Source organism: Camelus ferus, chromosome 30, assembly GCF_009834535.1.
Source record: "Camelus ferus isolate YT-003-E chromosome 30, BCGSAC_Cfer_1.0, whole genome shotgun sequence".
NCBI classification, from domain to species: Eukaryota; Metazoa; Chordata; class Mammalia; order Artiodactyla; family Camelidae; genus Camelus; species Camelus ferus.
This window is the reverse complement of record NC_045725.1, coordinates 21928017-21951283: the sequence shown is the minus strand read 5'-3', so window position 1 is coordinate 21951283 and position 23267 is coordinate 21928017. Positions and strand designations below refer to the sequence as shown.

At 41.8% G+C, this 23267-nt stretch overlaps 1 protein-coding gene across 16 annotated transcripts in view; it reads right to left on the bottom strand.

The window, feature by feature from the left end:
- The window catches only part of NEDD4L (NEDD4 like E3 ubiquitin protein ligase), a 299160-nt gene that overhangs the window by 102859 nt on the left and 173034 nt on the right, over positions 1–23267 (bottom strand). The gene's annotated exons all lie outside the window — the stretch shown is intronic.

Here is a 23267-nt window from a genome sequence, read left to right as displayed (position 1 = left end):
GCTGAGAGGGAGTCTGCTCCCAGCCCCTCCCCCAGCTTCAGGTGGCTGGCATTCCTTGGTGTCTGTGGCATCACCCCGACCTCTGCCTTCATCTTCACACGGCATTTCTCCCCTGTGTTTGTATCCAAATTCCCTTTTTTAATAAAGACACCAGGCATACTAAATCAGGGCCCACACAAATGACTTTATTTTGACTATGTCTGCCAAGACCCTATTTCCAAATAAGGTCACGTTTTTATGTTCTTGGGGTTAGGACTTCAATATATCTTTTGGGGGGGGTACAATTCAACCCATGGCAATTAATGATGGTGAACTGGGAAGGGAAGCTACTCTCTCAAAAGGGATTTCTCACGAATCAAGCATATGCTGTGCAGCATCAGCAGCTGTCTGGGGAACTGAATGCCAGGACCTTTTTAAGAGGAAGGAATGTTTTTTTTTTTTTACTGCCCAAAGCCTCAAGATCATTAAGGTGGATAAAAGGGTAGTGCTGTAGTCATAAATGCTATGCTTTAATATCCCACTTCGCCTCCTTCTGGGCAACGGTGGGCATGCATTTCTTCCATCTGAAGTTAGGCACAGTCTCACGACTTGCTTTAGCCAACGAAGTGTGAGTGGCAGTGATGTGTGCAGCTTTGACGCACAGCCTTTAAGAGCAACATGCGATCTGCCACGCTCCTTTCCCTCACGGTAGGGATGGGGGGAGCACAGCATCCCTGGGATTCCCTGTCATCATCCTGGGGACTCTCGGTGACCACAATCAGCACTGCTCCCTGCTAACAGATGCTAGACATCTATCATGGGTGGAAAAAATAAATCTTTGTGGCCTAAGCCACTGAGATTTTGTTTGTTTCTGCAGCACAGTCCAGCCTGATACAGGCGGAAATTCCCTACTTTGAATTCATGCTCTCCAGAGTCCCCTGGGTTTCTCCTTTGTATATGTAACCAGGAAAGGGAAATCCATTTCATGAGCCCACATGAAGTAACAGGCCTAACTGCAGAACGTTACACCAGTTTGAGCCACCGTGCCCCACCCTCTGAGAGCATTCAAACTCAACTGAGCCATCAAAGCCTACGAGAGAGCTAAACACAGCAAGCCGCAGTCAGGTCACCTACGTGAGATAAGCCTCACAGGGCAAAATTCATTTGTTCATTCAGTGAACCTTTCAGTGCGTGTAACTTTTTTATTTAAATCCACTGGACTGACCTAAAATGGACTGACTGACCTTTAGCTTCAATCACTGCAATTAATATTAAACAAACCTTTTTTTGCAATTAACAGCTACATTCATTTAAATTTCTTGAAGTATAAATTTCAGTGGCATTTTAAAATCAGATCAATGAACAAAGGCCCACATAAGACAATGAGAAGTAGTTCAATCCTTTTTAGGAAAGAGTTCCTGCTTCTCCTCTGAGGTGGCAGAACTAGATTTACCAGCTAATGGACGGCAGTTTAACCATTTAATTCCTTGTTGCCAGAAATGAGATGATCAGATGGGAAAATAAACCAGCAGAAGTCACGTACTGCTCACTTGGATATACTGTGGAACTGTAAAAAAGACACATCTATCAACTTTACCTTTTAATTAAAAATTATTTCCCAAAATTCTTAATTTTAAAATTGTTCCAACAGGTCAGCTGTAGTACGCTAAGGGCAGGGCAAGGCTTTTTTCTTTCAAAACAATTTCCCAAAGGTTAGGGGAAATTTCTACTGACTTATAAACACAGCTTATCTTACAGTGTTTGCAGGCATGGTGAGCGAGGAGGAAGACTAATTACCTAACAATTAAAAGAGATTTTATAATATAAAGGAGGGAAATGTGAAGTGGAAGTTGAGAGAAAAACACAGAGAAGAATGTGGCACAGAGTGAGCAGAGACAGAGTGAAAAACAAAAGCCACTTCAATGGGCTTCAACACACTCAGCACTGCAGTCATGCTAGTGTATCCCCAGGAAGTCTCATCATTGCCATCGGGGCTCTTCCTTCCAGATTTAAAAAAAACAAAAACCAAAAAACAAAATTGAATTACAGCAGAGTTCTGGAGGTGTCACAGAGGTGAGAAGTAGTTAATTATGAAATAAGTCATTTTTAAAATAATTTTTTTACCAAATTCCACTGTTCATCTTCTCAATGCCTCTCACATAGATGGCAGAGAATGAAAAGTGATTTTCTCTGGGTGACGGGATTATGAGCAGCTCTGGCTTTTTCACTTTTGAATTTTTCTACAATTAACATATTAATTGTGGTTGGATACACAAGAAAATGTACTTGAAATCATTTGAAAGGAGTCTTTTTCTCAGCTTCAGCCCTCATTCCCAATTCTCTCCGTTCCTCGTGCCTCCATCTCTCCCCTGAAACTTCCTTGTGAGAACTCACCAGCAGCTTTCTGGAAAGGATCCGTGAGCCAGCCTGTCCGAACATAAGTCCACACAACGTCCCAGGTTCACAGACCTACGCTTCTTTATGCCTCCTAAGTCCTTGCCGTGTCTGGTCCTCCCATCCAACGTGCCTCTCTAGAGTGTCCGCTACCTTTTCTTTGTTTATTCAGAAAAGACTACTAATGCTACAGCCCAGCTCAAACCTTCCCCCTTTCTCCACACAGTACCCTCCCCAAGCGCGGCCTGTGCCAAGAAAGCTTTCCTACCCAGGCCAGCCGCACGGCCCTCTGTTCATTGCACAGGAGAACAGGCGCACACTCACCCCGCAAACACAGAGGCACACCTAGCACACTGCAGATTCTCACTTGGGACAGGAGGCCTGTTCGCAGAGCATGCTTCAGCGCCGGAGGGTGTGGAATCCTGCCAAGAACACTTGGCCTAGCTCAGAGCAGAGACCAAGAAATTCAGAGGCTTTCTCTCCACTCGAAATCTATTTCACAGCTAACCGTGTAGAATGCAGTCTGTTCTGAACAGGCCCTAAATAGAGGCCTAACATATTTACTACCTGGCCCTTTACAGGAAAAGTTTGCTGACTCCTGATTTAGAGCATAAAACAAGTTCTTATTAAACCGAGCAGAGTACAACCATGTCACGTACCACGGCAGCCACACAAAAGCCCAGCCTCCAAACGGCAGAGATGCTCCCCCAGACGCTGTGCCAACAAGAAAACCCTACTGACATCCTCACAAACACATCCACACGCCTGCTTCACATACTCTCCAGCCCCGCTTCCCCTCTACTCAGCCACACGCCTAACTACCAACACAGGCCTGTTCGCTTGAGAGTCTGCTCCCCTCCAGGCCTTTTTGCTAGAAAAGCCCGCTCTGCATGCAAACCCCATGGATTCTTCAAAACCCCATTGACACTTCTCCCCTTTGCAGCCTTCAGGCTTTCTCGATTGTGAGAATCGATAGCTTTCATCCATTTCTGTCTTCCTCTTGGTCCGAACTTTGACTTCTCTAATTGGTACCCATCGCCTGGCACGTATGTCTTCCGTACCTGTCTCTCCCACTAGACTGTAAGCTCTCTGAGGGCAGGGGCCATATTACTTTGGCCTAATAAACATTTTTAAAGCAAAGTAAGTATATAACCACTGTATGAACAATTTATTCTGAAAATCTATCTTCAAATCTAAAAAATTTTAGTCTAGTTTGAGACTGTGGTGGGTGGGGATGGAGCCAAGAGACTCATAAGGTGAGAAATGCCAGCAGATTTACTGTAGTGTAAGAGAGAGTCACTAGGGGGTTTAGCAGAATATGAGAGGGTAAGATTTGACGTTCAGATGATCACATTTCTGGGCTATGATGTGAAGGATGGATCAGAAGAGTTGGTCTAGACGTGGTCAGCAGTTAGAACGCTGCTGCCCTGGATAAGAAGTTGGCCACAGCATTGGTGGGGGAGCAGGTGGGGAGGGGCCGCTGCAGGAGGCGGAGGGGCAGGGCCTGGCCACCCCGTGGATGTGGAAAAAGAGAACAAAGTGCCCCCAAAGTTTCTGATCTTCAAATGGCTTCGGTCATACTGAGAGGTCAGACCCAGAACTCCAGGACAATCTGCACTACGCACCGTTTATTGTGAAATATATAGATTTCCCTTAGAGAGAAAGCTTCTCTGAATTTCTTAGGCCTATCTGAGATTCAGTGCTATCAAACAACTGGACTGGATTATGGGCACACTTCAACATTTTGTTATAAAAAGGAAGGCATCTTTGATATTTCTCAAACAATGGCACTGCAGCTAAAAATAACTAAGCTAGGGAGAAAATATTTCCAAGGTTGTCAAGTTTTTAATGAGGCATCATTCGACATCTCTTAGACTAAGGCTTCCCAAAGCAGCCACTGGGATCACCCAGGATGTTTATAAAAACTGAAGTTTTTGACCACAACCTACCTAGCCAATCCAACCAGTTAAGACAGAATAAAAATCAAGAAGTGGCTGAAAATAAGCTAGCAGGAATATGCCAAAGGATTTCACACAGCATATACAGAATCTCAAAATATACAACATACTCATAGGATGTCTTACCTCACACATTTTGTATGTTTAAACTTATGACACCTATCTTCATAGCTGTAAAAGATTAAAAATAATAAAAGTAACATTCAGGCGAATGTTTGCAGAAGCTGCCTTGCGAACGAAGTTTAAAAGCCACGGGTTTGAATTACCCCCTTTCTACCCACAGACAAGCCAGCCAAAAATGCAAATATAACCAATGACCTAGCCAGCAATTAACATCTAGCATCCACCTACTGGAGGATGAGAACTGTCACAACTAAAAATTAAGACCTACCACACGAACAAGAGGTCTCGTCAACAGCCACCAGGCTCCCGGAACCAACCTGACACGATTTCATCCCGGAATGTAGGACCCCATCCACGCACCCCACCACCCCCAGGAATTGAGCTGCTGACCCTCAGCCCAGAGGCTACCTTTCTCTGCAGCCTCAGTGATCATGTTAGAGTTACTATCCTCTATTGTACTTGTTGCTTCTATTTTCAAAGCATTTTTTCCTTTCGCCTTCCTCCTCCTCCTGCTAGGAGGGAACCCGTATGATGCCCAGGGTTCAAATCCAAGCCCCCAGGGCAAAGTGGGCCCAGAGAAGCCAAGGCTAATGTGCTTCCTCTTCAACAGCCAAGTTATCTTTCTCCTCCTCCAGCATTCTTACTGAGACCTGCCATAAATTCCCCTTAGGACCCGGCTGCACGTCTGCCAAGCAAAAAGCCACGGATAGGACAGCCAGCCTGGAGCCTGGCACTAAGAAATAAATACTCTCCAGGGAAAAAAAAAATAACCCAATTCTCTCTACACAGCAATGTCTGATAAACAGCATGACATGGTCTACTCGAGCAAAATGCCTTAGCACAACGGTATCAAAGTTCTCAACCCTGGATACCCGACGTGCCCAGCAACTCTACAGCCAGGGCCCAGCCACAGCACAGGGCAAACTGAAGATGTTGCTCCTTAAGTCACAGAGCCTTCCTTAACTGCCTAAGCCTAAAATCCTTCTTAAGTCATCTTAGTGGGGAAAAAAGGACTATTAACTTTCTCTAGTAAGCATTTTATTATCACTAATAATATTACTAATAATAAAATCAACCACATTTGTACAGCACCTTAGCCCTGGCAGAGCTCTGAGGGTCCTCTCATTTATTTCTTGCAGGAACTCCAGCGCAAGCACTGCCATTTAACAAGTAAGGAAGAGGGTTCAGAGAAGTGACATGAGCAGGGGTCAGAGAAACGGTCAGTGGCAGAAAAGGACCTTAAATCGAGTACTTTATTTATTCAAAACACTCCAGCAGGCTATTTTTAAAACCTCGAGCAAAACCTAAACACAAAGCCAGTATTCATTGTTTTTCTTGCTACCGGACTTGAACAAGAATCTTTAACAAAACATTAGTACGAAAAAGTGTCAAAAGAGGCCAGAGCCTTAAACCACCCGGTTGTTCCTGCTGGCCCAAGTCCACCTGGCACCAAAGAGATGGCACACCGGCTGAGACTTGTCACCGTCGACATCAGCTGCCCACAGGTGATCCCCATGTGCGGACAGGGCTCGGGGGTCTCTGCTTTTTGAAGTCCCTGCCCTTGCCCCTTCCATCCCTCCCCCGATGAAGTACCTCTGCCCTGCAGTCGGAGTGGGGAACAGGTGAGGGGTGTGGCCCCCAGGCTGCTGAGGCCGCAGTGACAGAGAGGCTGGTGGTCACCAGCAGCCCGCTTAATGTGCAGGCGATCCAGGCCGCGGCCCAGGGAGGCGCAGACACGGCTGCCGGGCTGTGGTTACTGTGGTTTCCGCTGGAACGAAACTGCTCGAGGACTCGCACATCTTCACACTCAGGACGCTGAACTTGAGCTTTGTACGTTTCCAAATTACTCAAGAACTATGAAATTCTTTGCACGTCAGATTTGTTTTTCGGTCTGAGATACGTGTGTGTATGTGTGTTGTGGCTAATCACACGCCGTGGAGATAATCCACCAAAGTATGCAGGTATGCTTTGTAACTGACATCATCTGTTGTGATTTTAAACAACAGATTTTACTTTAGAGCAAACTTAGTTAAATTACCTGTAACATGAAACAAATTACTGTGGAAACTAAACTGATCCCAGTTACCGAGAGCACATACTACAAAAAACAAAACAAACTGAGAAACAAAAAAACACCAAATGACAACAACACTTTACCAAACTGCTACGGCTACAAATGCCTACAGGACACCGGAAATGAAATTTTCCTGGACCCTGAGATTTACTAGCGTTTCGGAGGGGAGAAAACTAAGACTATCATCCTATATGACATCACTATTGTTTGGAAGAAGTCCTTCACTACCCACCAATTAAGCCAGATTTGAACAAAGAACTGGATCTAGGTACAGGCCTAAGCTAAAAGTGCTTTTCCTAATACAGCTTCTAAAAATGCGATGGATTTCCTTAAGCTACACATCTTTTCCCCTTCAAGTTGAATAATCCCATTCCTGATAGCAGGACACCCACTCTCTCCACTCTTCTGGGCCACCGCAGTTGTTTCTCAGCTGTCTAAGCCAAGTGTATCCCTGAGTTATTTGGTCTGCCCATCCTGTGCACGGCTGCCCTCCTCCAGCTTCCGGAAAAACAGCTGTCCAAGCACTCGGCCATCCTACACCCCGCCGAGCTTACCTACAGGAGGCGGCTCTGATGGACAAGCAAAGTTTAAATCCCCCGGGACTGAACACTAAGTAAGGACCCTGTCTCTTTCGGTTATCTGTTACTAACAAACCACCATGAAATGTAGAGGCTGAAAACAACAGCCACGTAGGTGGTGATGGAGGCTAGTACGTCCAAGGCTTCACTCACCTGTCGGGCACGGCTAGAAAGCTGAACTTTTCTCTACGTGGCTTACTTGAACTCCTTTACATGGTAGCCGGATCCTAAAAGCACACATTCCCCAAAGGCAGGAAGCAGGAGCTGCCAGGTTGTCTAAAGACCAAATGTAGAACTAGCCCAGCATCATTGCCACTGCATCACTGGGCCAGCCGGGATTCAAGGGGAGGGGAAATTCAGGCTGCCCTTTTGATGGGGGACGGATGAAAACATGTGTAGCCATCCTTAAGCTGCCACAATGTCCTCCTATGTTTGCTTTAGGAAGGATTTGACGATGTTATCTCTAACTATGGTCTTAGGCCAGACCTAAAATCTGTGCTCAAGGTAACACAGCCTACCTCTCTGTCTGAAATGGAACACATACAAGTTGGAGCTCATTAAATGGATAACTACGTTAGCCCAACTTGCCAGGAGGTCACAAAGCCCTGTCTACAACACCCATTTGCCAACAAGCACACAGTGTTTGCAGAATGAACACAAGGAGTTGTGTCCAGAAAATGAACAAAAAACAAACAAAACCAGCTTACACTTCTCTGAACAAACATTTCAAAAGTGAAGATGGCATCTAAAGACACATAAGGAAATCCTCTGTCCTCACATGTTCCTCCCTGCACTGTCTTTGTGGTATTTCAGCAGAGGCACAAGACGTGGCACAGAATTTTGAAAAGGAAACAGAAAGTGCCTTCCTATCATTTGTGACAGGATAAACAGGGGGAAGGGTCCCTTTATAAATCTCAAAGGTGATATTAAATGCTAATTGGTATTTTTCCTCTAGAAAAAGCACATGATTAGCATTTTTAAAAACAGCTATTTTCCCAGGGTCCAGAGAAGCTGGGTGAATTCAAGTTTTTTATCTACCAGGGTGTCTCCATGTGATTTGTGGATAAGACACACTCTACAACATGAAAGATCTGGGGCCCTGGCGTGTCTTTAACTTGCCCTCGACCACTGGTACCCAATTCATTCACTACACTCTAGTCTCCTCACCATCCCTTGTGGTTCCTCCAACACACTTGACTCTTCCCAGCGCAGGACGCTCTGTGCGCACTGGCGCGAGGTTCCTCCTGTCTGGACTCCCTTCCACCCCCCACCCCCAATTACGCCAGCTCCTCCTGCGTCAGGCCTCTCTCACAGTCAGCTCTGGAGAGGGGTTTCTCTTGATCACCCTTCTTCAAGCAAGCCTCCCTATGACTGTCCCTGTGCCAGCGTCCATTGAATTCCTCTGGCATACTTATGAAAATACTCAGTTATTTTATTCATAATAACCACAGCAGCCAGAGCACACGGCTCACAAGAGCAGTGGCCACATCTTTCTTACTCAGTATCCACACGTCTACAACAGTACCTGGAATATAAAAGGAATTCCAAAGGGTCACTTATCCTTACTGACTTCCACGTTTACAAAAGCAGCAACAGCAGGCGAATGACACAACCTCCTGAGCTAGTCTACTGTGTTTTTGTTAAAGGGGGGATTAAATCATATTAATTTCCTGTCAGCTCTACCACTGAACTATCTAGCTTATTCCACAGCTATTACCTAAAGACTTGGGATTTGTAAACAGAGTTATAATCTAATGAGTAAAGATTTGCTTTCTAGTCTCTATTTTTTGTTGTTGTTGTTTTGGGGAGAGGGTTGGGGGGGTAAGTAATTAAGTTTATTTATTTGTTTGTTTTTAGAGGAGGTACTGGGGATTGAACCCAGGACCTTGTGCGTGCTAGGTATGTGCTCTACCACTTGAGCTATACCCTCCCCTTTAGCCTCTCATTTCTAATAGACTTACTATTATAGAATCTTAACACAAATAAAGTCTGGAAAGGAAAACTATCCATAATTTTACATTATACTTTAAGTATCTTAAAGGTATATACGGAAAGTCCAATATATTAAAAAAAATAAGATAATGAAGTTTTTATATTTTTCATATATTTGTAATTTATCTTCTACACCAGGGATGATGTCCAATCTGTAACAAGCTGCAGTCCTAGGCTTGAAGTTATAATTTGCTGACAATCTTATTTCAAGCACATCCAAAATTAGCAACTAATTCTTTACACATACTTTATTAATAGACTCCTGAAATTCAGAGATTAGAGAGAAGCACATTCAGTGCGAAGTGGGTAAAAAAAAAAAAAAAGAATCACTTTAATTATAATCAAACAAATATGACAATCAATGAGGGAAACTAATCTATAATCAACTGTACATCCTGATCTGTAATTTGGCTTTCATAATTTAGAGATTTAAAGGGTACTTTTAAATTCTGATCACTCTGGGTTTCATGAAAATCAGGAAGAACTTTTTCAGAAATACATTCAGGGGGAAAAGGTCATTATTATCACAAAGTGATCTTGGTTTGGTCTTTTAAAAAGAAAAGAATAAAACACCAACCCTTGACAAGTCCTTTTAATTTAGAGTCATAAAGTTCATAAAGTTGCTGACACCTGGTAGTTTAGTGAATTGTACAATCTTTTTTAAGACTACTTTTTATTGAATTATTTTTTCATGGTTCTTATGTCCAGCCCAGTAGAAAATTCATTAACCTTAAAGGATAAGGACAAAACCCAGACAGTAATTAAATAAATAGGAAGACCCACAAACATGTTTGCCGATATAGATTCAGGTGATAGGTTTGCTGGGTATCCAATCCCAAAACATCTATGAAGAATTTATACTTTTTCTTTCAGTAGGAATAATAATAATAAAAACAGCTAACATTGATTAAGCCTAGGATATGTCAGGAACTATGCTAATTACCTGGCATAGATTCTCTCTCACTGAATTCTTAAACTTAAATCTTAAAATAATCTGATGCCAGACATGCTCCAAGAGGACAAAAAAAGAATTTAGCAGGCAAAGGGGTTGAGGGAGAAAGACAAAAGACAGATCATGTGCACTTTAATCAAAAAGACTCAAATCCTCACTCTCAGCCTATTTAATAGTAACAAGCTTGCCTAAACACCTTCTAAGCCCCTAGCAGGTGAGAAGAGGGAGGAGGGCTACCCTGCGGAGAGCTACAAGGCGTGGTAATTGACAGGAGCGAGAGACGGGAAAGCAACCATAAGCAGCAAACTCATCGCAAAGCTCGTGGGTGTCCTGAGAGTTTTAATGATGAAGCAAAGTGTATTATATACTTTCCTGGGCCCTGATGGCATCATTAATAAAAATCTACATAAACAATGACTAGATTACACAATAATCCATGGCTGTGAGGGTAACAGGGAGTTAAAAAAAATTCCTGAAATATGCTTATAATGTTCTACTTAAGAAGGAATGAAAAGGGGCAACAGAATGGTGTGAACTATCCTTGGACAGTTCATTTGCAAAAGGCTCCAGAAGCCAAGACTGAGCTACCTTTAACACTCCCCTGTACTGGTGTGGCAAGAACGAAAGTGGTTTGGGCATCAGGCCACCTGATGGGGAGCCCTGCTACCACCTTCCTGTGCCCCTCTGGACAAGCCACACACTTTCCTATTTAAAAAATGAGCCACTAGCCCAGGAAACCTTTATGTTCCTTTGCATCTTCAATATTCTGCCTTAAATACTGTAGGGAAGAAACCACCTATTACCACTTGTTTGACGTTCATGAAAATTTGACACCCGGTCAACACTTTCAAAAAGTGGAGTTTTCAAAAGCCACAAAAATGCACTCAGTTAATATTTACAGAAGGAAAATAACTTTCATTACCTGTAGAAAAGTCCTATTTGCAGGTGAGAGATAACAGAACAGACCGGTCTTGCCGGTCTAGAATTAGAATCCTACTTTCACTTACTTCTTACAGTTGGAAACTGAGAAAATTATTCATTTCTAAGCTATTTTGGGAGATAAGCTTTTCCCCACATACACTGCAAACATCCAACTGGAACACGCTTGCTCTGAACACACAGGTAGTGTACAGCCTCCTTTGAATGGAAATTTACTTTGTGGCCTGAGCCACTAAAGGACACCCCCACCTCCAGCAAGAGCCACTGCATAAACAAACAAAAGGTGTATCTGGGGTGATGAGGGAAGAATGTGTGAGAATACACGCCCTAAGTCAGTATTTACACCAAAGGTTATTAACCAAATCAAGATTTAGAGATTTAGGCTTGTCAAACTAGCATTAACTTCTTAAACTGGCTGTCCTCAACCCTGAGTGCACATCAGTCACCGGGTCACCATGCCCTACCCCCACCCATGACAATCAACCAATATCCACTTCTGGCCATGGGGTCCTTTAATGAGCTGGATAATCAGAATCAGTGAAATTCTCCTTATCCAGTCTGTGTTATCCTTGGCAGATTCCATTCCACTAAGAGTCAACCTATTAAATAGGCAAAAAGAACAATACATTACATTAAAATAAAAAATCTGATGACTAGTGGTTTGCACTGGGCAGAAGGTTAATACTTAATTCTTCCTGCTGTGTTGAACCATGTGAACACCATTCTGAATGCAGGGTGGGAAATAAAAAAGAGGCCTTCAATAGGCCTGGAAATGCTTGCATGAGCCTAGGATGATTTTCTGAGCAATAACTTATTAAACCTTAGTTAGACCTCTGTTCTGCAGATAAATACTCTTTAGTCCTGCCCTGCCTGCAACACAACCGCCCTCCCACTTCCCCCAGCTCTGCCTCCCTCCCTCCCCCGACTTCAGGCAAATCTTCCTGCATCTGTTTGGCTTGGCAACACACACTAGCATTCCAACACATGCCACCTGGCCACTGAGGGAAGATTGCAACATATTCGGCAAAATAAGAAACCTGCTCAAAAGGAAAAGCGATCTGCAGGGAGGGTTCTGGGAGCAAAGATCAGCGGATTGCAGGGCTCCACTTGGTAAGGGAGGTGCCTCTGAACCACACAGTGCCATACCCTGCCCTTGACCCCTTCCTGGTTGTGAGACTGAGACAATTTTCCCAGGTGCACTTTCTAATGGAACTTTCCGCTCTCTGAGAACCATCAGCTTCTCTGAACCCAGAACCTCTGTGCAAGCCTTAGCTGGTCAGTTCAAAGCAGCGAAGATAAATTGGCTGTGGCCACTTTCTGGATGCCTACAGGAAGGACGTCAGCAAAAGCACGACGTCTGGTATTTGCCTCTGTTTCAACCCACATTATCAGGGAACCTGTCAGTCCCTGAGACAAAGGAGCATCTATTCCCTTAGCAGCAACTTAAAAATTCTCTCCTTGTTTCATGTCTTCTCTGTGAATTGAGATGGTGACCGTGTTTCAAGTTCTCAGTCCATCAAGGAAACACATGATGAACCAGAGGGTAAACACAATGACCGGAGAAATCAGGGAAAAGAGATGCAAATCCCCCTGCCCCCTGACAGCACTTCCGAAGGGCCTGCCTCTCTCCGGGGGTGAGGCCTGCAGGATAAACGAGCTATTTTAAAATCTGTGTATCTGCTTTGTAGCCCACACACTATTCATCAATGGACAATATGCTTTATAATAAATGTGATCTGCAAATCAGAAGCAGACTCGCTGGTGCAAAACTGCAAAAATAAATCCACCCACGTCCTGCCATGACACAGGCAGCAGAAAGCATCTTGAAATAACACTTGCTTAAGGAGAATAAACGCTTCCCATTTTCTAAGCACTGCAACATGGAAGTGACAGTCTAAGTACTGAGGTTAGACTAATGCCTAAGAAAATCAACGACTGTTCCTAGGAGCTGGAAAAATAAATGTGTGGAAGAGGACAGAAGCAAAGGCCAGGGCCCGGGCTCTGCCACCCCCTAAGGTGACAGGCACCAGTACACTGGCCTCCCCAGCCTTGGCCGTGAAGGCGTAAGTGGGATCATGTCGCTCCTCTCACCCTTTCTGTGCCTGCCATCCCCGTGTCTCCACAGGGACATTCCATGATCCACTCACACCCACGGCTTCAAAACCTACACATCCCATCCCTCTGTACCATGTTCGCCTCCATGCTGGTCCTCCTACTCTGCAGGCAAACTTGGACCTCAAGACCTTTGCACTGGCTCTTCCCTCCGGCTGGAATGACCTGCTCCCAGCTACCTGCCCGGCTTGTTCAGCATCATCTCAGGGGGGCCTGCCTTGACTGCTCCCTGTAAACCCTAAACCGGAGATGCCACGTACCACCTCTTTGCTATTCTCCGTAGCACTCATCATCATCCAGCATACTAGATTTTTATCCAATTACTTTGTTCATCTGTCTCCCTGCTGCCGGAGTGTAAGTTGCGTGAGGGCAGAGATTTTTGCTGTTGGTGTTCACTGCTGTATACACCCAGACCTTAGAATGGTGTCTGGCATGCAGAGGGCACTCAGTTCATTTAATAAATGATTATCATCTCATCGACTAATGACAGAACACATTTTATTAGTCTGAGACAGTCCATCTGGGGAGTTCCACCCATTCGTTCAAGCAATAAAAAAAAAAAACGTTCATCTATGAGAAACAGGGAGGTTTCCAGAAAAGATATAAGTAAATATTGTGATTCCATGAGTCAGAATCACACAACCATATCCTTCACCCTGAGATCAATTCTCTCCAAAATACTCTGATAAAACAAACACACTGAAATACACATCCTCAACACCTGGAACCCTCCCGTCCAGGTTTTCTCTGTTCTAGTACCAGGATACAGACACTGGGTACAGAATTTTAATTGCATTATTGCCTGAGCCCTTCAAATTAAGCCTGTTTTTCAATACAAAGGCAATATCAAATGGGGGAGAGAATGCGGCAATAAATTTTTCCAACATTGTTTAAACTACCCCCATCCAAATTTCTAATTAGTACTTGATTTAAAAAAAAAAAAAAAAAAAGACCCTCAACTTTTTTCTTCTAGATGAAGGCATGCATCTTGCTCTCCAAGGTGAACTTTTTGTTTCCTTCTAGTCTCTTTTCACAAGCTGTCTTGTCCATCAGTCATGCCTACCTCTGGCTCCAGAGTCACCGAATGGCCTTTAAAGTATCATGGTACCCAGATCAGTATCAGTATGTACTCAGTCCATGCATGTGATCCTCTTCCAGGGTTCCACAGATGAGGTCAATATTGTTATTTCCTAATTTTTCTCAATGTTCTTGTGTTAGATCAGCAGCTCTCTGAGAGCAATAAACCATTAAAGGAAACTGACCACACTTAATGCTGCTTGAATTGTGTTTCATTTGTGACTCTTTTCTCAATAAAGGATCAGCTCCTTGGGTACAGGGATAGTTGCTATATCCCCCAAACTCGTGGCATCCTTCACAAGTTTAAAATGTAGATGTGATAAAAAAACATCTCTGCCAAGACACAGCACACCACTTATTCAGTGGTCCTCCTAGAGACCCAAGTCTGGGTTCCTTAGAATTATCTCAAGTATTTTAATAACTGACTCCAGCATTACCTCTTCAAGTAACAGGTCTTCATTTGAAGAGTAATGGAATTTTAGCCTCTTTGATTTTCAAATACGACATATATGCAATTTTCTGTAAATTGCAAGTTAAGCTCCAAATTAAGTGGCAATCTAAACTCTGGGGATTAACACCTAACAATCAGAATCGGAATATTTAAAAGTGCTTAATAATGTGAACTTCAGGAAACACATTCTTGTGACAGTTTTCATAAGCAAAATAAAATGATATGTAAAATTCAGCTTATCTATTCTATGTACGTATTGGCTGAAAAGAAAATTTCAAATTTTAAAACTCTAGGTGGGAACGATACTGAAGGAAAGATTAAGGGAGCACTCATTTTCCAGAAGGCCTGATGGCTCACATCTGAATTTAAGTGCACAATCGCCAAATTATTCTAATAGTAGGAGGTAATCCTAAACCCACTTCTTTCCACCTATCTCCTCTTTGTAATGGTATGGAAAGCAAACCCACTTAATAAGAAAATAAAAATCTCTTTATAAAGGCTTCTGTGTAACTTCATTTGGATTAACTCCAATATTTCAAAACACAAGAATTTTTATACCTATAATTTACCTTATCATCTTAAAATACTTAAATGTATGAAAATCACTCTCAAGTCAAATCCATGAAAACTACCCACTAGCAATCTGAGTAGACTATTTCAACCACAAATTCTCCCAATTTCATGTATTATGGTTATCAGCTTTATAAAGTAAAAGTTACAAAGTGACGCAACTTGGGGGTTGGACCTTTATGCCTTTATTGTCAATTCCTCTGTGTGATTTGCCCACATGTATCTACCTGTCCATGCAGAGGTTGAGTGGATCAGGACAGTGGGGAAACTCAGTATTTTTCTAATACTTACTAGAATTTTTTACAAGATAGATAATGGTCTGTCAGTCAAAATATGTGAGTAGACTCACAGACGCTAAAAAGATATATTGTGTAAGAAAATCGTATTAATCACTAAGAAAAACATCTGTTGTTTTTCTGAGTTACTTTTTTTCACGGTTCAGACATTTAATACTTTCAATATGGCTGAATCTGTCCATCTTTCATGATTTCCTTTTCTGCTTCCAAGGTTAGGAATGTATCATCCTTTGCAGATCAGATACTCATTTTTTAAAAAACTGCTTCTTATCCTACAGTATGAAACATTTTATATGAAATTATTTAAGAATCTAGATTTAGGTAAATCTCAAATTTATCTTAGTGCTAGGTTTAGGTGTTAGATTCAATCAATGTTATGAGTTTTATTTAGTGACTGTATCCACACAAAAGTGGAGATGGTTTATCTGAGTGGTGGAACTGTGGTTTATTTTCCTTATTTGTTAAATCTAAATGCATATGATATTTAAGTGTGTGCACTGTACACAATTAACAGTTCCCATATTGTAAAGAAGAGTAAGGGTTAACATTTTCTTGTATTAAAATATATTTCAAACAGGAAGAAATGCAGAGACATGCATTAAATATTCTTTTCTTTAGCCCTTCCTCAGGATGAATTCTCTAGCGTATGTATAAAGTTAACAGAGTCAAATCTGCAGAGAAAAAGCTTCCTCTTTGTTCCAGTTATGGCCCTACAATGTGACATTACCATGAAAGTGACAGGCATCTGTTTAATTCCTGTGTGGATGCACCATTCAACGGCAAGAACTGTCTTGCTGTCTCTCTGTCCTTGGCCCTGGGCAGGTGCTCACAGAAGAGCTCTATGGAAGGCAGGCAGGCAGGCAGGCAGGAAGGCAGGCAAGGAAGGGATTCATTCAACTCCACATTTGATGGGAAAGAGGAATTACTGATGCTGATAATCATGCCCCCAAATTCTTCAGTAGCCTTCCACATTAAAAGCAATTTGTTGAAACTTGCTAATCATGATTAAGGAAATTTGGGGGCAAAATGGAAACCATATCACTGCTGGTTTCTACCTTCAGTTTTTCAAACACAGCCCCTCCCACTGACACAAATCCTGGTCTCCTTTCCGGGTCCAGTCCCCATCTTCCCCTTCCTGACATCACTCCTGTCCATCATGACCCACGGCATCCTGTCCCATGTGTAAGCAATCCATCCCCCGTCGCCAGTGCTGGGTGTCAGCACCTGCACTGTGCCTGTTACCGAGAATCAGTGCCCCCTCTGGGCCGGCCTCATCTCAGCTGTCCAGTCTGCTGCACAGAAAGTTCTACAACCCAGGCTTCCCAAACTTCTGTATTCCAATATTAGGAAGTAGAGTACTTCACATGCCATATATTCAAAAATAATTATTGCATACTTGTGGGATAAAAAGGATACTCTCTGTAACTGTGAAAATAATGCCCTCAGTTTCCTCATCTTTAATCTGGGAAGGAATTGGCCTATATAATTCCTAAGGAAACTCACAGCTCTGTAAGTTTATGAATATAAAATTTAAAAAATGACTCCTGCATAATCTGTCAGAGAAGAATACCATACTGCAGAACACAGGAGCATCTTCTGCTAATATAACTTCCCCCGAGGGTGCAGGCTGGCCCTTAGGCACACTGTGTTTATTAAGACTAGATTCATTGCTTGTCCTTTGCTACAGCATCTGGGCATCCTCATAATATATGCCAATGTGCAGAATATTGTATCAGGATTAAAAAACCATAGCTTCTGTAGAGATGAAGTAAATTTAAATATTAAAATTGCATTAACATGTTTAAAATTACATTACAATTTAGAATCTCTTTTTTCAAGTGGAAAAGCATAATCAGTAAATACATACTGAAGAGACAGTAACCTTTAGGCACTTTTATTCATGAGACAGATAATACAAAGAACGCTGTCAGAGCAATGCTGTCAGTGTGCAGTGCTCAACTCAGCCTAACTCCTTAGGAAAAAGTCTGAGACTCGTTAGTGCTACAGCAGAGCTCCCGGCCTGAAAAGCTCCCCACTTTGAAGAAGTGTGAGGTTTTTTGGCTGGAACTTAGCAGATATGTTCCAATACTCCTACGCCACCTCAACTTTTCTATTCAACTCAATTAAAAAAATCTGGACCACAGCAGCTTTTTATCTCCCTTCAAAAGTCAAATACCTAGTCATGTACTTTAAAAGAATATGAAATAAAATCCTCAACAGGTATAATTATGAAGCTTTCAAAATGCTCTCAAGGCAATGGATGAGTTAGGACATAAATGGGTCATTAAATGCATTTTAAAAGTCTGTCAGTTCTGCACCGACCTACAGAGAGTAAGAAAAAGAAACTGTAGTATCTATGAAACTATTTGAGTCATCATATACTTCATGTAATAGTGCCCTACCCTATTCCAGCCTCCCAGAAGGAAAGAAGAACAGAATAAAAGCTCATGGGTTGAAAACAGGTTCCTCAAAGTTATTATATGAGGGAAGTAAAAGCCATTTCAGTTACTCCAATCTATAAAAATTAAGTCCCAAAAGAAGGCCACGTAAATTCCAGGGACCCGTGAAAGGCAGATTTGCTTGGGAAAAGGCTGGTCTTGACCTCCTGGAGGAATTCCCTCACTTCCTGCTTACTAGGTAAAGGGCACAGTACTTATCACTAAAATAAACACTGACTGGTTTCAAAGAATGGGCAGATGCCTAAAAGAACTCATATGAAGTATCGAAACACTAAGTGTGGTCACAACAGTCAAACCAGAGAAAGCAGGACCCCTTCCAATGCAACTTATGACACCATTTCATTTTATAACCTTTCCCTTCACATGAAGCACTCTATTCAAAAGGGCCACAACAGTCCCTGATTCTAAAATGATCAGGGTATATAAAAAGCAGGCTTCTTGAAATTCAATCTACTTCATCCTCCATCCCGAAAGCTGAACTTCCTGTTAAAACGTGGTGATGCCTAGAGACCACCGAGGTGTCAACTCAGGACACAGCACAAAACAGTCAGGACACTGACAATTTAATTCAGGCCCACTCAGGCAGGCCACCTGTTTCACTTACTTATTCTCCTATATTCCTCTGTATCCCAGTTTGCCCAAACAAGCAGTAGCCAAAAAAAAAAAAAAAAAAAAAAAAAAAATCAAAGGAGATTCAAAAGGAAAATCCACTGGGAACATGTATCCATGATGCATACTGAGTCAAGATTATTTCTAAAAATCTTTCAATAATTTCCATCTGCCCAGAAAAATCACCAAGCTCCTGCAACATGTATTTTAGCTAATATTTTCAACACTATCCTTTTAGGCTTTTTTCCTCTTTAAATGGGAGCTGAGTACACACAGCAGGTGGACTGTCCTGGCATCCTCTCTTGTGTAGGACATGGAATATTATGCTGCCTGGTATGAACTGAGGGAACTGGATGATCGCAGACAGGATACTAAACCTCTGAATGATCACCAGCCAGGTGGGGAATGGGTTTCCCGAGCTTCTTTTGGCATTCTTCTACCAGATATTCTGGTATTCGTGCATTTAATCAACAGTTTCAACAACTTTATGAATTTCCTGCTTTTTCCTCATTTTTGCAAATGTCTTAGTAGTAGTATTGTGGGTTTAAGAAGGTCAATATACTTATGGCATTAATTCACCTTAGCAGTAATAATATGCAGTTAATTATTTTTATTAAAAAATCCACTTGATCATTTCAAATTACACCAATAGATTACGATTTAGATTAGCCTCAATTTTAAACCATCGACTATGCAGACAGACCAAACATGTACTAAATTTAAGACAATTCTTACACAGAGTAAATTTCTTCTGGTACTGCGAACTTTTATGCAGAGAGAACAATCTTCGTATTAGCATGTATTAAAAACTGTGAATTTATTTCAATACCTAGGAATTCTGCCTCCAAGCTAGCCAAGAGAAGCAGCTGCAGCATTTATGAAACCCTTCTAAAAGGAGTATCTAATAAAGCCTATTCCCAAATACTGCCCTCATTTGTAAACCAGACAACATGGTACAGATAACATTAAATTGCTGCTTAAAAGCCACAGCCTATAGGAGGAAAAGTCAACTTAACTGGAAACATGGCATGCTAGAAACATAATCAAAATGGCATGGTAAAAATGTAAGGGGCCTGAAATGCCAGCAGAAATATTTTTAAGTTTCAAAATTCAATGGAGCAGACACAATTAAAGGTCCTTTTCTACAATGCATAGCCCACACATGAACTCAAATCTTTTCAAGGACTGCATCATCACAGGGCAATGTTAAGGCTCTATGATGCTGATTATCCAAGAGGCAAATACTCAGGGAAGATGAGATGACAGCACGAAGGACATCAAAGCTTGTCACTGAAGTAAACATTTCCAGGTATGCCTTAAATCCATGTTGCCCTGTGTCTAATGCTATGTGGTCAAAAAGCGACTATTCATAGTTAACCTAATTACCTCCCTTGCACATTACAGATACCTGGTTAAGAAGGGAAAAAACACCTCATTTAAAACTCACCAGAAACCTGTGAGTCGGATGTTTTTAGCCTTTTTCACTGATGAGGGAGTCTAACCCCTCCAGGACAAGTCAACAATCTGCCCAGTCCCGTCCATCAGGGCAGTGCTCCCAGGCACCAAATCCAAGGCACCTCTAAAGCTTTCAACATTAAAATGTCCCATCACAGAAAGCACTAAATTGCATTTTGGCTACATAGGCTTTTTAACTGTGCAAAGATACATGTATTTTTAAAATTTCCATTACATATACACAAAAAGATATGATGGAATACTAGTTGTCACACCTAATGACAGTATCACATACCTACATCTGAAACAGTAAACTATTTCACATGATGGCTGGGAAGGCCGAGTGAGACCGTGGGATGGTTATACAGACTAAGCAAAATAAAGGCAGGCACTCTTCAAATTCTCAATTGCTACAGAAACATGAGTTATCACCTGCAAGTCCTGTATGTTTGTGTGTATACACACACACCCATGGCACTGCCTACACTTCTCAAAACATCCCTGAGAGTTAATACAGGAATATTCTCATATATAACCACATTGAGAGAGCTACCCAGGGGAAAAAAGTTTACGGAATCCAACCAGAAACCAAGATGGAATACTAACTTTTTTCTCTTCCACTACATCATGGTTTTAAAGAAAGGTGTGATTTATACATAAAGTCCTAGAATTATTTTTTTTAAGGTAAAAAAGAGATACCAACTAACACATGTCAAAAACGTTCTGCACAGTCAGATCACTTCTCTGAAAGAGATTCAAACTAAAATTCCTCCGAACCAAAAATAGTTGGGGTACTCCTCTGTCGCTCAGCAAAAGGAATTTCTCATCACAAAAGACCACTACCCTACTTCTAAGAAGTGCCTGTCCAATGAGAAGGCACAGGGACAAGTTCAGAGAACTGGGATGGAAATCAAAACGTGTATGCAGTGGGTGTCAGAATGTGTGTTTCTGCCCCCCCCCACCTTGGGCCCTTTTAAGTCTGCTTATGTTATGAATTCTGTGTCAGCAAGAAACTGAGATAGTCCCAGAAACTTTCCAAGGACCCAGCGGACCTTAAACACTTAGTGACATTAATAATGGGATTAGAAAACGGGCTCCTGAAGCCTTTAAGACACAGAGTCCTGCAGTCATTCCACATGGAAGTGTGTTGAAAGTGGACACAAATGCTGGTAAATGGTGAGCCCACTGCCTCAGGGTAACTGTCATGCAGTTAAGAAGCTCATAACCAAACTCAGGAATTCAAAAAACTAATCTCAGAAAATAACGAAATGATCCATTAAATGACCATGAATATGCCACAAACTGAACTGACTGAGATCTTGAAATATTATAACTGATTAGAACCAATAAATGTAAGAACCAATTCTACTTTTCTGAGGTGTCAGACCGGGTGGAAAAAAATCTACAGTCCCAAGGGCTTCCAATGTATTTTTTCCTAGGACTCTGATTAACATTTTTTAGAATCATGATGCATTTTAGATTAATTCATGACTAGATGTTTGAGAGGCACAGACAGAAAAGTACTCAACAAGTTAACCTCATAATACGGTCTAAGGCATAGGACCATGAAATACGAGCATATTTGTAAAAGGAATCTGGAATGGTTTTTTCCCCCATCAAGAAAGATTTTTGACATCATTCAAAAACCAGACTGCAGTCGATTTTTCATGTAAACGAATAATGAAATGTCCTTCGGACCAAAGCAGCAGATACTTGAAACGTCAAAAAAGCCTGGTGGCAGCCAGACTGTAGACGCCCAAGTGAATGTTTTCCCTCAAGATAAATAAGGCCGCGGCAGCTGCTCCTACACTTAACACCCCTGCCAGCATGAAACGCAGACCAAGTGTTGAATGGAGCAGACAGTTTCGTTATGCGACAAGTTTTGTTTTTGCTTCTTGAAGGAATGAAGTTTTGCTCTAAAAGAAAACCAGCTTCCTACCAACCACTTACAAATTTATGTAAGTGTACAAAAATACAGACATGAAAATGAAAACTGCTGTGGATGAAATGGGACTTAATCTTCAAGAAAAGCTCTTTATTCTAGAACTTACATTTCCTAATTGGAAGAATTCTGCTTTCCCCAGTATGGTCCTTGTGATGGCTAGAATGGTCTTTGTATGTAAATTACATGTAATCTTTGGTATGTTTGTTTTTTAATTACAATGGAAACTTCAAACCAAATGAGACTAACTATGTAAATTCATCCTACCTCACATTTAACTGCAAAATGATTTAAATTTCTGATGCTGTAACTGAGTACAGTATCTGAAGTTATCAAAGCTTTAGGAAATGGATTTTGTCAATCTTCATGTGGCAAGTGGTCCAAATTCAGCGTGGAATTGTACTGCCCCTTGAAGCCTACACTTGTGATGGAACTTTCGTGGGTTGAAGGTCACAAGTTATTATCAAAATTTTATTGAAATTTGTACCATTTTATAAAAACGGTATCGGTTCAGGCTAAGAAAAAGCACTCAGGTATTTCCTAATAAAAGGGGCTAGGAATAATGAAAAGGATTTATGGAAGGGAAAAGAAAAAGAAACAGTTATATAACACCAAGAATAATATAATATTTGCCTTTAGCATCTGATTATACCTCTAAAATGGTGAAAACCAATGATGGAGCAGTGGTAAAGTTTACTCAAACCGTCCAAAATACCTCTCAATACACAGCAATAAAAGATGATACAATTCCACAGCCATACTGAGCCATTCACTTTGAAAAGTCACAATTTACAACTGAAACCCAGACCAAAAGTCTCCTAGATACTTCAGAGTCATATCCTCAAACCAGCAATCACGAAATTCAGGGGGAGAAAACTTCCAGTTCAAAATATAAGGAGTTTTCCCTTAAAAACAACAACAACAACAACAACCCACCACTCAATGGCTAGTGATTATTAGTAAAAGAAAGCGAACTGATGAAACTTTTCATCCCCCAACGAACTATACAAGCTGCAGAGTCATCATTTCCCAGTGGGGTTGAGCAGCTGTCTTTCTGTGCTCCATTTCACCGAAAGGGAGAGAGCAAGAACACAAAGCAAGAAAGGCCAGAATCTGTTGCAGGGCGTCTGTTTCCACAGCTGGAGACAGGGCACTTACTATGCTATATACAGCAGCCCAGCTTAGACGCTCAAGTGGGCAGTGTTAAATTGCAGGGCTGGGCAATCTGACCATTAACAAGTCCCCAATCAGTTTTGCCTCGCCTTGGCCTGTAAGCCAATCTGCTCCAAAAACACATCTCTTCCTGT